General features: G+C 32.3%; 1 protein-coding gene across 1 annotated transcript in view; it reads right to left on the minus strand.

Moving 5' to 3' along the window:
* Positions 1-12,202, minus strand: part of LOC143913821 (furin-like protease 1) — a 320,932-nt gene that overhangs the window by 289,914 nt on the left and 18,816 nt on the right. The gene's annotated exons all lie outside the window — the stretch shown is intronic.

Raw genomic sequence — 12,202 nt, forward strand, 5'->3', positions numbered from 1 at the left:
TCCCAAGAAAATTGAGCTTAAATAAAAAAAAATGGGAGGGGTTTTCTTTTCGAGCCATTCAACAAAACGAACATTCATTGCATTTCATTAAGCAGAGTTATTTCACATATGTATATTATAATATATGTAATACCTACATATATATATATATATATATATATACAAATACAATAGATAAATTGATACGAAAACATTAAGACGCACAATCAAAATAGACCCATCCACTCGTAAAATAACTACAAGCAATATATATACATATGTATGTATGTTCCCTTCGGAACTGTACAGGTATATATTACGGGAGGCAGAGGTAAATATTGAAAATGGTTTGTATTTATTTTCTAATTACCTGGACCCTATGTCGTTTCCGAGAATTGATACCGGCATATATATACAAAAAAAATATAAAGGTAAAATAAGTACTCTTGTAAAGAAACAATGCCGAAGAGAAAAGGTAAGTCATAAACAAACAAAAAGACAACAATGGTCATGCGAGGTAAGAGAGGAGAGAGAGAGAGAGAGAGAAAGAGATAGAAAGAATCAAGCAGGGTAAACTTCCATTTATTATAAAATACTTATAACCGAAAGCTTCTTATACAGCTGTCCATAAATAACGAAGCAACTTATTTCGTCAGTAACTTCTAATTCAATCAAAACCGAAGCTATCAAAATGTACGACATTTAAATGACCATCAGAAAAGTCTTCAAACTCAAATTCAAAGCTGCATATTAAATTTTTTCCACGCCACCCAAAAAGCATAGCCTCAGCTGTTACTCTTAATTTTAGCCCGTTTCAGAAAATTATCTCGTGTATTAAATATCCTCCTCCTCCGTTGGATACGTTCAAATACCTGGACCAAATAAAATTTCAACACAATATTCAACAATTATGTAAAATAGTTTCGAAATTAACAAAACCGATACATGAACCGAATTCTACTAATTTTACAACATTAAAATAAACATTTTTGATCAAATAACAAATATCAACAACATACCACTGCGTGAAACGAAGGCGCTAGCCGTAGAAAAGACAGATCTTCCTACAAGATATGCCAACACCAAATAATGCGAAGGAAACAAGGCACTTAAAGCTCACCCTGTACCACTTACAGGGGATTTTAAATTGAGATCGTTAATCTACGTGAACGTTGATTCTAAATTACATTTTATCGCATTTATTGGCTATTAATAAGCAAGGACGGAATTATCATGGCGGAAAACCTTTTAAGTCAAATAGAATACAGACCGGAACGATTACAATCTATGTACGACTACAATACATCCCATTTACACGGTATATGCTGAAAACACCCAGCTTACTATACAATAAAAGGAAAATTAATTTTTCATTTGCGAGCCGTATCTACAGGGCAACATTATATAATATAATGAAGCGAACTCGCTTGGGGAAAGATCGGCAAAATTAACTTCAATAATTGTTTCGAAATTTAATTAATACATATTATACAGTATTACAGTGTTTTCATACACATTCCGTTAATATGGGTTTCCAACAAGAAACTTCCAATATGTACGTTATTACAGAAATAATTATTACAAAAATCATCTTATTTTATTGAAACATGCCAAAAACACTAGCATCGAGTGAAGGGAACAGGGCTCATATAATTTCAATACATTTTCAAGGGTCGCGGGATACATACAAATTTCCAAACAAATTTAATTATCGCGATGTGCCATCCATAATGGCATTAAAAGGATACCGTGAATTGGTTATATAAAAGAAATTAACTAAAATGGGAAGAATAAGGAAGAGAACACTTTCAAAATCTAGTTTTAACGACCACGTCTTTCAAAATCCCAAAAACAGACATTTAGAAATTTAAACAGACAAACAGAAATTTTTAATTTTCTTCCCCTCCCGGTGAATTTTAACATCCCCCCTCCCCTTCTCAACATTAATATTCAAGAACTTAGATGTATAATAATTATTTTAAATAATTTAAAAACACAATTCTAAAAAACATAAATTTACTAAGACAATTTCACACGAGAAAAGTTCATTGTAAGAATTCCTATTTAAGAATGTGTATCGAAGTAAAATTAATAATGCATAATGACATTAATAACACTTCAAAATATTTTTTGCTCATTATCAAACGCAAATCAAGATAAATGTTTTATTTTTAAACATCACATTTTGCGAAATTGAATTGCGTCCATTTATCACGAAACCGCATACATACAAACTTTTGTGACATTTTCCCAATTTCAAAGTCGACTCAAAACAGTGGCGCATTTCTCTAGTGTTTAATAAACAAGAAAATTTTCCATTTAACATTCGGGCCCCATAAAAGCGGATTCCTAGAAAATAAGGCACAACGAAAAGGTACATACAGATAAGAAAAGCTTTTAGTCCCCTAATAATAAAATATATTTACGGCCTTGCGAGCTTTTTTTCTTCAGCCTGTCTTTACCACCCCTCACCCCCCCCCCCCCCTAAAGAGTGTACAGGTGCCGTGACGAGGTTATTTCTACTTACATTATTTAACCCGACACGATTTCGCACAATGGACCGGGCGTCCGGTGTAATTTGAACGATCGGATCGTCGAATCAAAACGGGCGGGAAAACCCCCCAATTCGAAATTAAATCAAATTATTTAGAGAAGGACGCGCATCCTTTTACATACATACATATGTGCACAATTGTGACAGTTTGATGCATTTACACGTTGGGTGTTTGATTACACTGAATGCGTTTTAGTTTCGCTCTGAAACGTGTTGCATTTTAAAACTTCACACAGCGAGAGACCGGCTCGTGTTACGGACGCGTTCCCAATAATTAATTTAAATAATAAATAATTCGAAACTATGAAATTCGAGACGGGAAACGTTGAACTGAAATGAACGAATGTTTCGCCCGATATTTGTATTCATGAATCAGATGTGTTTAAGTTTTCTCTGAAGTTTAAAATTAAATAAAAAAAATTATTTGCGTAATTTCTTATATTTATCATGTCAAAAAAGCATTCCACATATATCATTGAAAATTATGTGTACATAAGAATACGTTTTCTACTAACTAAGCAATAGCAAAATTAACTCATAAAATTCAACTATTTTAAAGAACAGTATATACATACGTACGATTATTTTTATAATTTAAAAAAAATATGAAATTTCCATACTAAAAGATTATTTTGCGGTTTGAAACAAAATTTCCTAACAGCAGTGTTTTATTTTCATTATAACGAAATTTCAACTATGTAATTAAACAGGTCTCTAGAAGTTGGTTATAATGAGATTTTGTTAATTAATAAAATTGCACGAGTTTCCTTTTATATTTAGTAAAAAAAATATTCAAGTTGATTGTAAAACCCATAGATGAAACGATTTATCTGTTGTAGAGAATGTTGCTGGCTCTATATGTACATATTATTATTTGTTTTTTATGATACATATGTATTTCTTACATACTCCATATTCTTTTATTATTTTTATTATACTTGTATTATATATTTGTATTATAACCACAGTGACACATTGGGGCTACCTGTCGAGTCACTGTGGTATTGATTTTTAAAATAAAATTAAAAATATACAATTTACATAATTTTCTAAATTTTCATTAGATCATTTTCAAGATCAAAAGAATTATTGACGAATGCAATTTCGCAATCTCAATTACAAAACTTAATCTATTGAAACTTTATATGTAAATATGTAGATAATTCTTTATTCAATTATGTATATTATATCACTTTATGTTTATCCAATTATATAGTATCACTTTATGTATAATTATGCATTGTCCTATTAAGTCATATTTTAATTTTTATTCTTTTCTTTTTCATTTTTTTGTCTATATACATATGTATATGTACATATATATATATATATATATATATATATATATATATATTTTTTTTATTTTTTATTTTTACATAGAGATATACCAGGAAGGCTTGACAGGAAGACCGCAATGCGCCTTCCTGGAAAATTAATTACAAAAAAAGCAGCATTTTATTATTACATAAATCACCGTATTTCACAGAAACTGAAGAACACGAAATAACAATTAATTAATTAATTAATTACAGAATTAATCCATAGAGATATTTATGGATTTTAGATTTGTACATAATTTTTACAAATTGTACACACAATAAATACAGAGGATTTGTGACAACAGAAAAGATGATTTTTTTCGCCAATTTGAAGAACCGTTTCAACAATGATCAGATAAAATTGGTAAACTCTGATAAGTCACGATCGATTTGGAGTCACAAATACACCCAAATCTAACCAGCAGTATAGCGGATCGAACCCACTGATCACTTGGTGCTAAACATAAGCCATACTGCTGGCTATATGTACTAGATATATGTATTATATATTTTGTAAAAATCTATAATTGGGCTCAGATTGTATATTTTTATGAATTTCTACATCTGAGGCCTGTTGATTTTTTAATAAATAAATAAATAATTCAAAAACTAAATAAAACGATTTAAATTCGACCACAATAAAGCCATAGCGTTTGCTTCATTGTTTATTACCAAAGTCCTTCAATGACCTGTCACTTACCTACTACATATTAGTTAAACGCCGCAATAAATTGCTCAACTGATTCGCCCGACAGCTTGTTGCATTAATTCCAATTGGGCACAAACCAAGTAAGTACACGACTATTTTCAGGCGTACCATGAAATCCTTCAAAATGTACACAAAACGATCATCATCATAATGACACACACTCCGAACCCGAACAAAAATTGACGAGGAATTAATTATTTACGAAAAATGTGTCGTTTCGTGAGAAATTTGCATAATTTTACATTTTCAACAATGCAGGGTTGACCTCGCTGTTCACGTCGACAGGACATCCTGCCGCAATCCAAGGAACCGGCCTTAGCCGACGCAACGGCGAGATATCACATCAAATGTGATGACAGATCGCTAATGAATAGAGACATGAGCGCTCATCTTTTGATAGACGACCGTACACAGGAAAATTGCGCATGCATATTAAGCACACGTGTGTACGTAATTCGACGGACAATACGTGATATGGATTTTTTTCTTTTTTTTTCTCCCTTGGTATGTTCATATCATCATTACGCTACCGTGTACAACAACGACGCGTGACATTCTAATTTGCCTTGGCCCACATTCGATGCGCGAAGCACCACACGTCCGACTATCGAAATCGATTTGGCCAATTTGTACCGCGATAGTTTTGCGCAAAATACGAATTGTACGTACTTTTTACTTTATTGTATGTGTAGCGTGGGATTACGTGAGAATTGTCCTAAATATTTGTATAATAATGATACTTCGAAAGAGATGAAGCAATGCATGCGCGCGGGGTAAATTTGTTCCATGCGCTCGTGGTTTTATATTATCGTATGTACCTATACATACATACATGTTTGTTTACTTCTGAAGGGACTGCAGGAAGAGCATTTTGAGCGATTGATAATGGAGCATCTTCATTGTGAATGTTTTTTTTTTGTTTTTTTTGAGGAAGGAGGTACCAGGTATGGTAGAGATAGATAGAAAGAAGGGCAGAAGGGACAACCGGCGGAGAATGCGATCGAAGGTAAAATCTACATCAGGGATGCTCAATCTATGTATAATAACTTATTATTAATAAGCCACAACACAATTTTTATTACTTAAATTGTTGTAGGTTTGCGAATAGGGATTGCAATACCGGTAAATGCAAACGCCTGTAATTACCGGAAACTACGTTACCGTACATATGTATGTATAAACACTTATATTATTGGATCTTAATAGTAATAACACTAATATAAGTTATTACACTTAAATCGATGCAAGTGGCGTATCGTGGATTAGGTAGTCTAGAACTTGTTTATTTTTAGTATTAAATTTGGCAATTTCAAATTCATAAATTCAACCAAATCAAATAAATGCGATCAGCCGACTGTTTCCATTATGATCAATTTGTTCAAATTTTAAGTAAATAAATATGATTGGCTTAAAATTAAAAATTAAAAATAAAATTTATTATAACAAATTTACTTACATATTTTTATATGATATTATTCACCTGAGATTTATTTTTAATTATATACGTTTCAATCTACATAGGTTATCGCTTTTTATAAAAAGTAACCGCATACAATTTTGTAATCCACGAAAGAATTGTTTTTTAATTTACCGGTAAATACCGATTTACCGTTAGTATGAAAAATCATTTATGAAATTTAGCGGTTAATTGAAATCCCTATTTGCGAATCAATTGATATGTTCTATATATACTATGTAAGTTAATAAAATTATACATAAATGTGCACTCACTAAACTAATGGAATGTCGAATGGAATCTCAAAACTATTTGATTGCTACTTGTTATTGCATGCACTTAATATTTTTTTGATAGTTAGCTTTTGTGTTAGTCCTTAGCACTGCAGGATTTTAATTATAACAAGTAATTAAAAAAATCTTTGTTGCTAATCTATATTGTATAATATATAATCTATGTACATATGTATCAAATACAAACAAATATGTATTTATATTTATATAACTAATATAAATATAAATACATATTATTATGCAATTGATCAAATCAGTCGTGTGATTACGATAGAAAAAAAGACAAAATCACTTTCAGTTGTTTTTATTTTTTATATAAAAATTTTGCGGAATCAAAACATTTGAATTTACATACATTCCGGTTTTTTTAAACGAATTCTTACGAAATTTATGCGAATCTACAAAATTGACCATAAATTGTCTTCACTTAAAAAAAACTTTGAGTACGTCGATTGCGTAGGAGAACAGTTTGAGAACTCAGATTTAAATAAACACACGAAAGATTCTTCGAACACGGCAAATATGCCCAGCATCACGGCGGTAACCGACATAACAAAAGACAACGAAAAAAAAACAAAAGCAAAAAAAAAAACGAAACACGTTCAGCCTAAAATTATATCATTATTAACCCGAGTTAATGACGTGATTATATACGTCGAGTTTCGGCGATGTTTCTTAAAAATCATTTTCCATAATTGAGAACATGGCAAACAAATAAACGCAAAAAACGACGATGTGAACGCGCGTTTCGACAACACGTAAAGTTTATTATTTGAGATTTTATTACAATACATTATCGCAAATCACTACCGACGACCTCAATTTATCCTTCAATTGTTGTCAAATCGCGTGTTTGGACAACTGATCATTGCCATTTATTGGGCGAGAATATAAATTGCAGAGACATTTACAAACGATAACAACACAATGAAAAAATATACATAAGTTCCATAATTTCGTTTAAACTTCGATATAGCCAGCAGCGTGGCTCGGTCGTTAAGCTTCTGCTTAACACTGAGAGGCGCCGAGTTCGATCCCTTGAGTTGACCTCGATTGAAAAGAATTTTTCTGAGTATATCTGTAATGCTGCTGGTCAGACCAGGATTTGTGACTCCTGGTTGATCGTTTCCTATCAGAGTTTGCCAATTTTCTCTGATTTCATTGTTGAAACGATTCCCGATTAAAAATTGGCTAAAAATCCTTCCTACCCACTATGTCACCACTATTTGAGTATGATTAATGTAAATATTACAATAAAAATGTATGTAAAATTCATAGATGTCTCGTTAATTGTCGAGTTTAAGTCAGTGTCTCGTAATTTAGCGACTTATTTAATAAAAAATGCTGTATTGTTTGTAATTTGGCCAGGAAGGCGCATTGGGGTTTACCTGTAATGCCTTCCTGGTATGAAATAAATAAAAAATAAAAAAATAAAAAAAAAAAAAAAAAAAAATAACTAACGAGGGGTGTCTTTTATTTAATCAAGTTAGTTGAATAATCGTCCAGCACGCGTAAAAACTCCTGCAGCTCCTTAATGTATACATAGCAACGAAGTTAGGCGTACCTGATAGTCTTTTCGCCGGGTTCACACTACACGAAAAAGACCTACTTTTAATCATATCTGAATGATTCATCAAAAGATTTAAGCATGGCATTGTCGACAAGAAGTCAAGCAAGGGCGCTTAGAATAAAACATTTTTATTTTTAAATTTTTTAAATTCGACCGGAAGATTAACGTATTGCAAGAAAATAAATATTAAATTAAGATGTATCGTTTCCTTATTATATATGTTTTAATTATTTTCATACATATGTATGTAGATATGAAAGAGCGTGAATCCTTTGCAGATAAGATTACACCGTAAGGAAGTTCCGAAACTGCGATTCGTACAGATTAGTTTCGTTGAAATTTGCACAACAATATACGCCAGAGACAGAGAGCGAGAAGGAATATTCATGTACACGTTGAACGAGGTTAGTTTGTCGGTTGACTAACAATGTAATAATTATATGCATAATACATAACATAATGCGAAGACAGATGAACTGGATCGTCGCCGCCTAATCTGGAAGCTGTCAATATGGCGGCAGTTCATGTTAATCTCCTCATTAATGCCGAAAGCTTTAAAGACCGAGAATATTTGATAATATGCTAATGGAAGTTGGTTCTTGGCCAGTTTTCGGGAAGCAAACGCCGTCGACCACTAAAATCGAGTAGGGCGAAATTTCAACATGAAATTCGTCTCATGAATAAACAGTGCAAAATTTATTATTCAAACTCTTTCACTCTCCTCACCCCCCTCCCCCCGACCACCACAGGAATTGAAAATAACACAAAACGAATTAATCGATCGGCGATTAAATATTTATGATTATGGAGAAGTTTCGTGTGGAATTAATTCCACGTGAATTGATTGCAGAATGTTTGACAAACAAAAATATAGTCTAAGGCGCAAACTCTTATCGCTACTTTTTCTGTAACCGCCGAGTTTCGTTACTATGACGTTATGAATGATAAGGAAGTACAATTTTTTGCTAGAATATAAACCAATAATAGGGTAATTTAAACTTATCTAAAATAACAAACAATACAAGACGATGTGCTCAATATTTCAATACACATTAATCACGGCCTATATTTAGTTGGTCAATAACTTTTAATCAATTATTATAGTAACCACTACATACATACATACACATGTCCGTAATAAATGGTCCGTTAATAAAATAAACTTCAGTCAGTACATTTGGATGAGAATTTAGAGAACGGTCAGTATTTTAATTGAATGGTCAGTTTTATTGACGTTGGTTCATAATTTGATATACATATGTATGAAGATTCTGCTACTAAACGTAATGAAATGATTTTGTGAAATTCCAATGCACTCAAAGAAGTATGGACCGCTGCATGCTAAGCATAACGAGAAAATATAGGAAGCGGAATACGTGGGTGAGAAGCATAACAAACGTAGATGATATAGTGGCAATGGGCAGGTCACGTAGAATGGAAGAAAGGTGGACGAAAGAAGTGCAAGAATGGTACCCGAGAGATTGTAAAAGGGTAAAAGGAAGACCGCAAGGAAGATGGTTAGAAATAAATTAGGAAAATGTGTGGGGTGGGTTGCGCATAACAGAGACGAGTGGAAGTGCGTTGGAGTGGCCTTCATCCAGTAGTGGATGGTAAATGACTATAAATGATGATGATGATGATATATACATATCTTTATCGTTGTTTATTATCTTATTTTGTTTTTGCGTCCTTATTTATTCTTGTACCCTTTTTTGCTTAGCCATAGCGAAGACTTCTGTTATATCAATATGGCAAATTGTAAACAAAACAAAATAAATATTTACTGAAACTACTATTCCAACACACATTAATCTCAACAATATCTTGAACGAAAAAATAAATGAGTTCGTTTAAGTCTTATCTGTCAAACTCATCATTCGTCGATTGCACTCAAAAATACCCCGAAAAAAAACACACACACATAGTAGATCCTGAGATAAGAACTCACTGTCGAAATAATTAAAACGAAAAATTTCGTCGGTTTTCGTAAACGTTATTCAAATACACATAGAATCGAGCGATGTCTTTGCTTTTGATATTGGTACATGCATATAAAGGCATATACACACACTTGCGATTTCATTTCCGGCACAAACTCACAACCCGAAACGGCTCACAATCACACACACGCACTCAAAGCGTGGAACAGAGGAGACATTATTTGCTGAAAAGGGTTTTCACCCACTCGAAAAGATCAAGAGATGTGCAAATATTCGCACACACGACAAAGTCAAATTGTGAAGCGTCACATTTTGTCACCAACTTACAGCAATTTGCTAATGAATGAAACCTACTGACCCCAAACACATACATACATGTATATTATCTTACATTCGAGAGGGCTCCAGCGGAACATTGTTACGCACAACGCACAATGTGACGATAAACATTTGGTGAAATAGACCGATAATGGGGGAAAAAAAACGAAAAATCCCCGATAAATTCCGCGCCGTGATAAGATGACAGAGTGCGAGAAAGGTTAAAATGATTTCGTTATCGGTCCAAAACCAGCGACAATTTTATACATATTACATATGTACATATGTATATGTAAGTTTTGGACCTATCGAACCGATAGATACGGACATCCTCTCACGGTCCGAGGATAAAAATTGCATCGGAGAAGTTTGCGTGACCGGAAATTTGGATCGCGATCTCGCTACACACCTTGCTAGTTTTCGCATACAATTTAGATTCGATTTAGATAGGGACGAAACGTCCTCCGATAGCCGTTGGAATATTACAAGTGGAATTTAAGCAAACATCAATTCGACTATTTTTAGTTTTCTATTCCCATTTTATATAATATACATATATGTATGTATGATCTACATATGTATGTTGAATATTGTATAAGATATTCGATCGGTTCTACTAATCACTCTACAGTTTTTTATTGTTCTATTATATAAATGAATATAATATGGTTACATATAAGTAATAAATTATATAAGAAATAGGTGACACTTTCGAAATTTAATTAAATACGAAACACATGTATGCAACCGATGCAAATTTTCTTTTAAACTATTATACCGATACCTACTGATTGAGAAGTTATTTTTGTATAAAATACATTTAGTTCATTTCCGTTGCCATCCACTGCTGGATGAAGGCTTCTCCAACACAGGTATTTTGGGTAACTCTCATCCATCTCATTCTCTCGGGTATTGAGTACTTCTTTCGTCCATCTACAATCCATTCTTTTCGCATTGCCGTTTCGATATCTTTACTCTCTCCATTATATCAACTATGTACATACATTATTAAGTACGTATATATATTCATTGATTTAATTAAAAAGTAAAGACATTTTGTAAAGACAAAGTTGGTTTGGTTTTTGAAATTAGGAAAAGTTGCATTGGCCTTGTTATCAGTTACTTTTCATTTTTTTACAAAGAAATCAACAATTAATAATGTTGTTAAATTTTTACGATATAAAAATTTAACAACATTATTTATTGTTGGGATCTAATCTTAATGCCATATTTACCTTTTCAGTTATCTTCGGAGTACGTATAAATTTTTTTTAGAATCTAAATCATAAGTAACATTTAATATTTTTACTCTACCTAATGTTTAGTCAATTTTTAATTTGCTTTGAATCATCAATAACCACACCAGCAAATTAGTGGAGAGTCTCGGTGATTAGAACAAGATGTCTCTACCCTTCAGATAGGTATATGCACATATTATCGAAGCATAATTTACTTTTCATAGTTCATTGAGTTAATGAATCCATAATCAAATAATATATGTATAAAAATACATATTATAAAAAAATTTCTAAGAATTGTAAATATATTTTCGACCTATTTTTCTATTATGCTTTTAACATCAAAATTAAAAGAACATTAAAGTAGTTTATAAAAAAACCTAATAAATACACTAATTTCATAATAGAAAAAATCTCGAGGTCAATAAATTACCTCATCATACTCGAAGTGCATTCGTTTGATAACGATTATTTGAACGAAACAGTTGAAAATTTATGAATCTTAGATAGACACAAACATTTGAAATGCATTTTAGATAAATTCGTGAAGCTGAACTGCCATAAAGAGAGCAACAGCGTTATCGAATCGAATATAAAGTAGCTCTTAGTAGAAACTTTTACCCGGGTAAAGAGCCAGAACCTAGAAAATGGCATACATATATTAAATGAATTGTCTTACCAACCAACGCTGGTAAATTATCGTTAAAGATTCTGCAGAATCTATTGCCAGCATAATTACTTATTTACCTGATATCTCCCCGGAGTGCACTACGTCCAATTACCGGGAAAAATGCGAGAGATCGAGCGAACGCAGCGCGGGAAAACG

The sequence above is a fragment of the Arctopsyche grandis genome, chromosome 6 (assembly GCF_051622035.1).
Source record: "Arctopsyche grandis isolate Sample6627 chromosome 6, ASM5162203v2, whole genome shotgun sequence".
Lineage (NCBI taxonomy): Eukaryota > Metazoa > Arthropoda > Insecta > Trichoptera > Hydropsychidae > Arctopsyche > Arctopsyche grandis.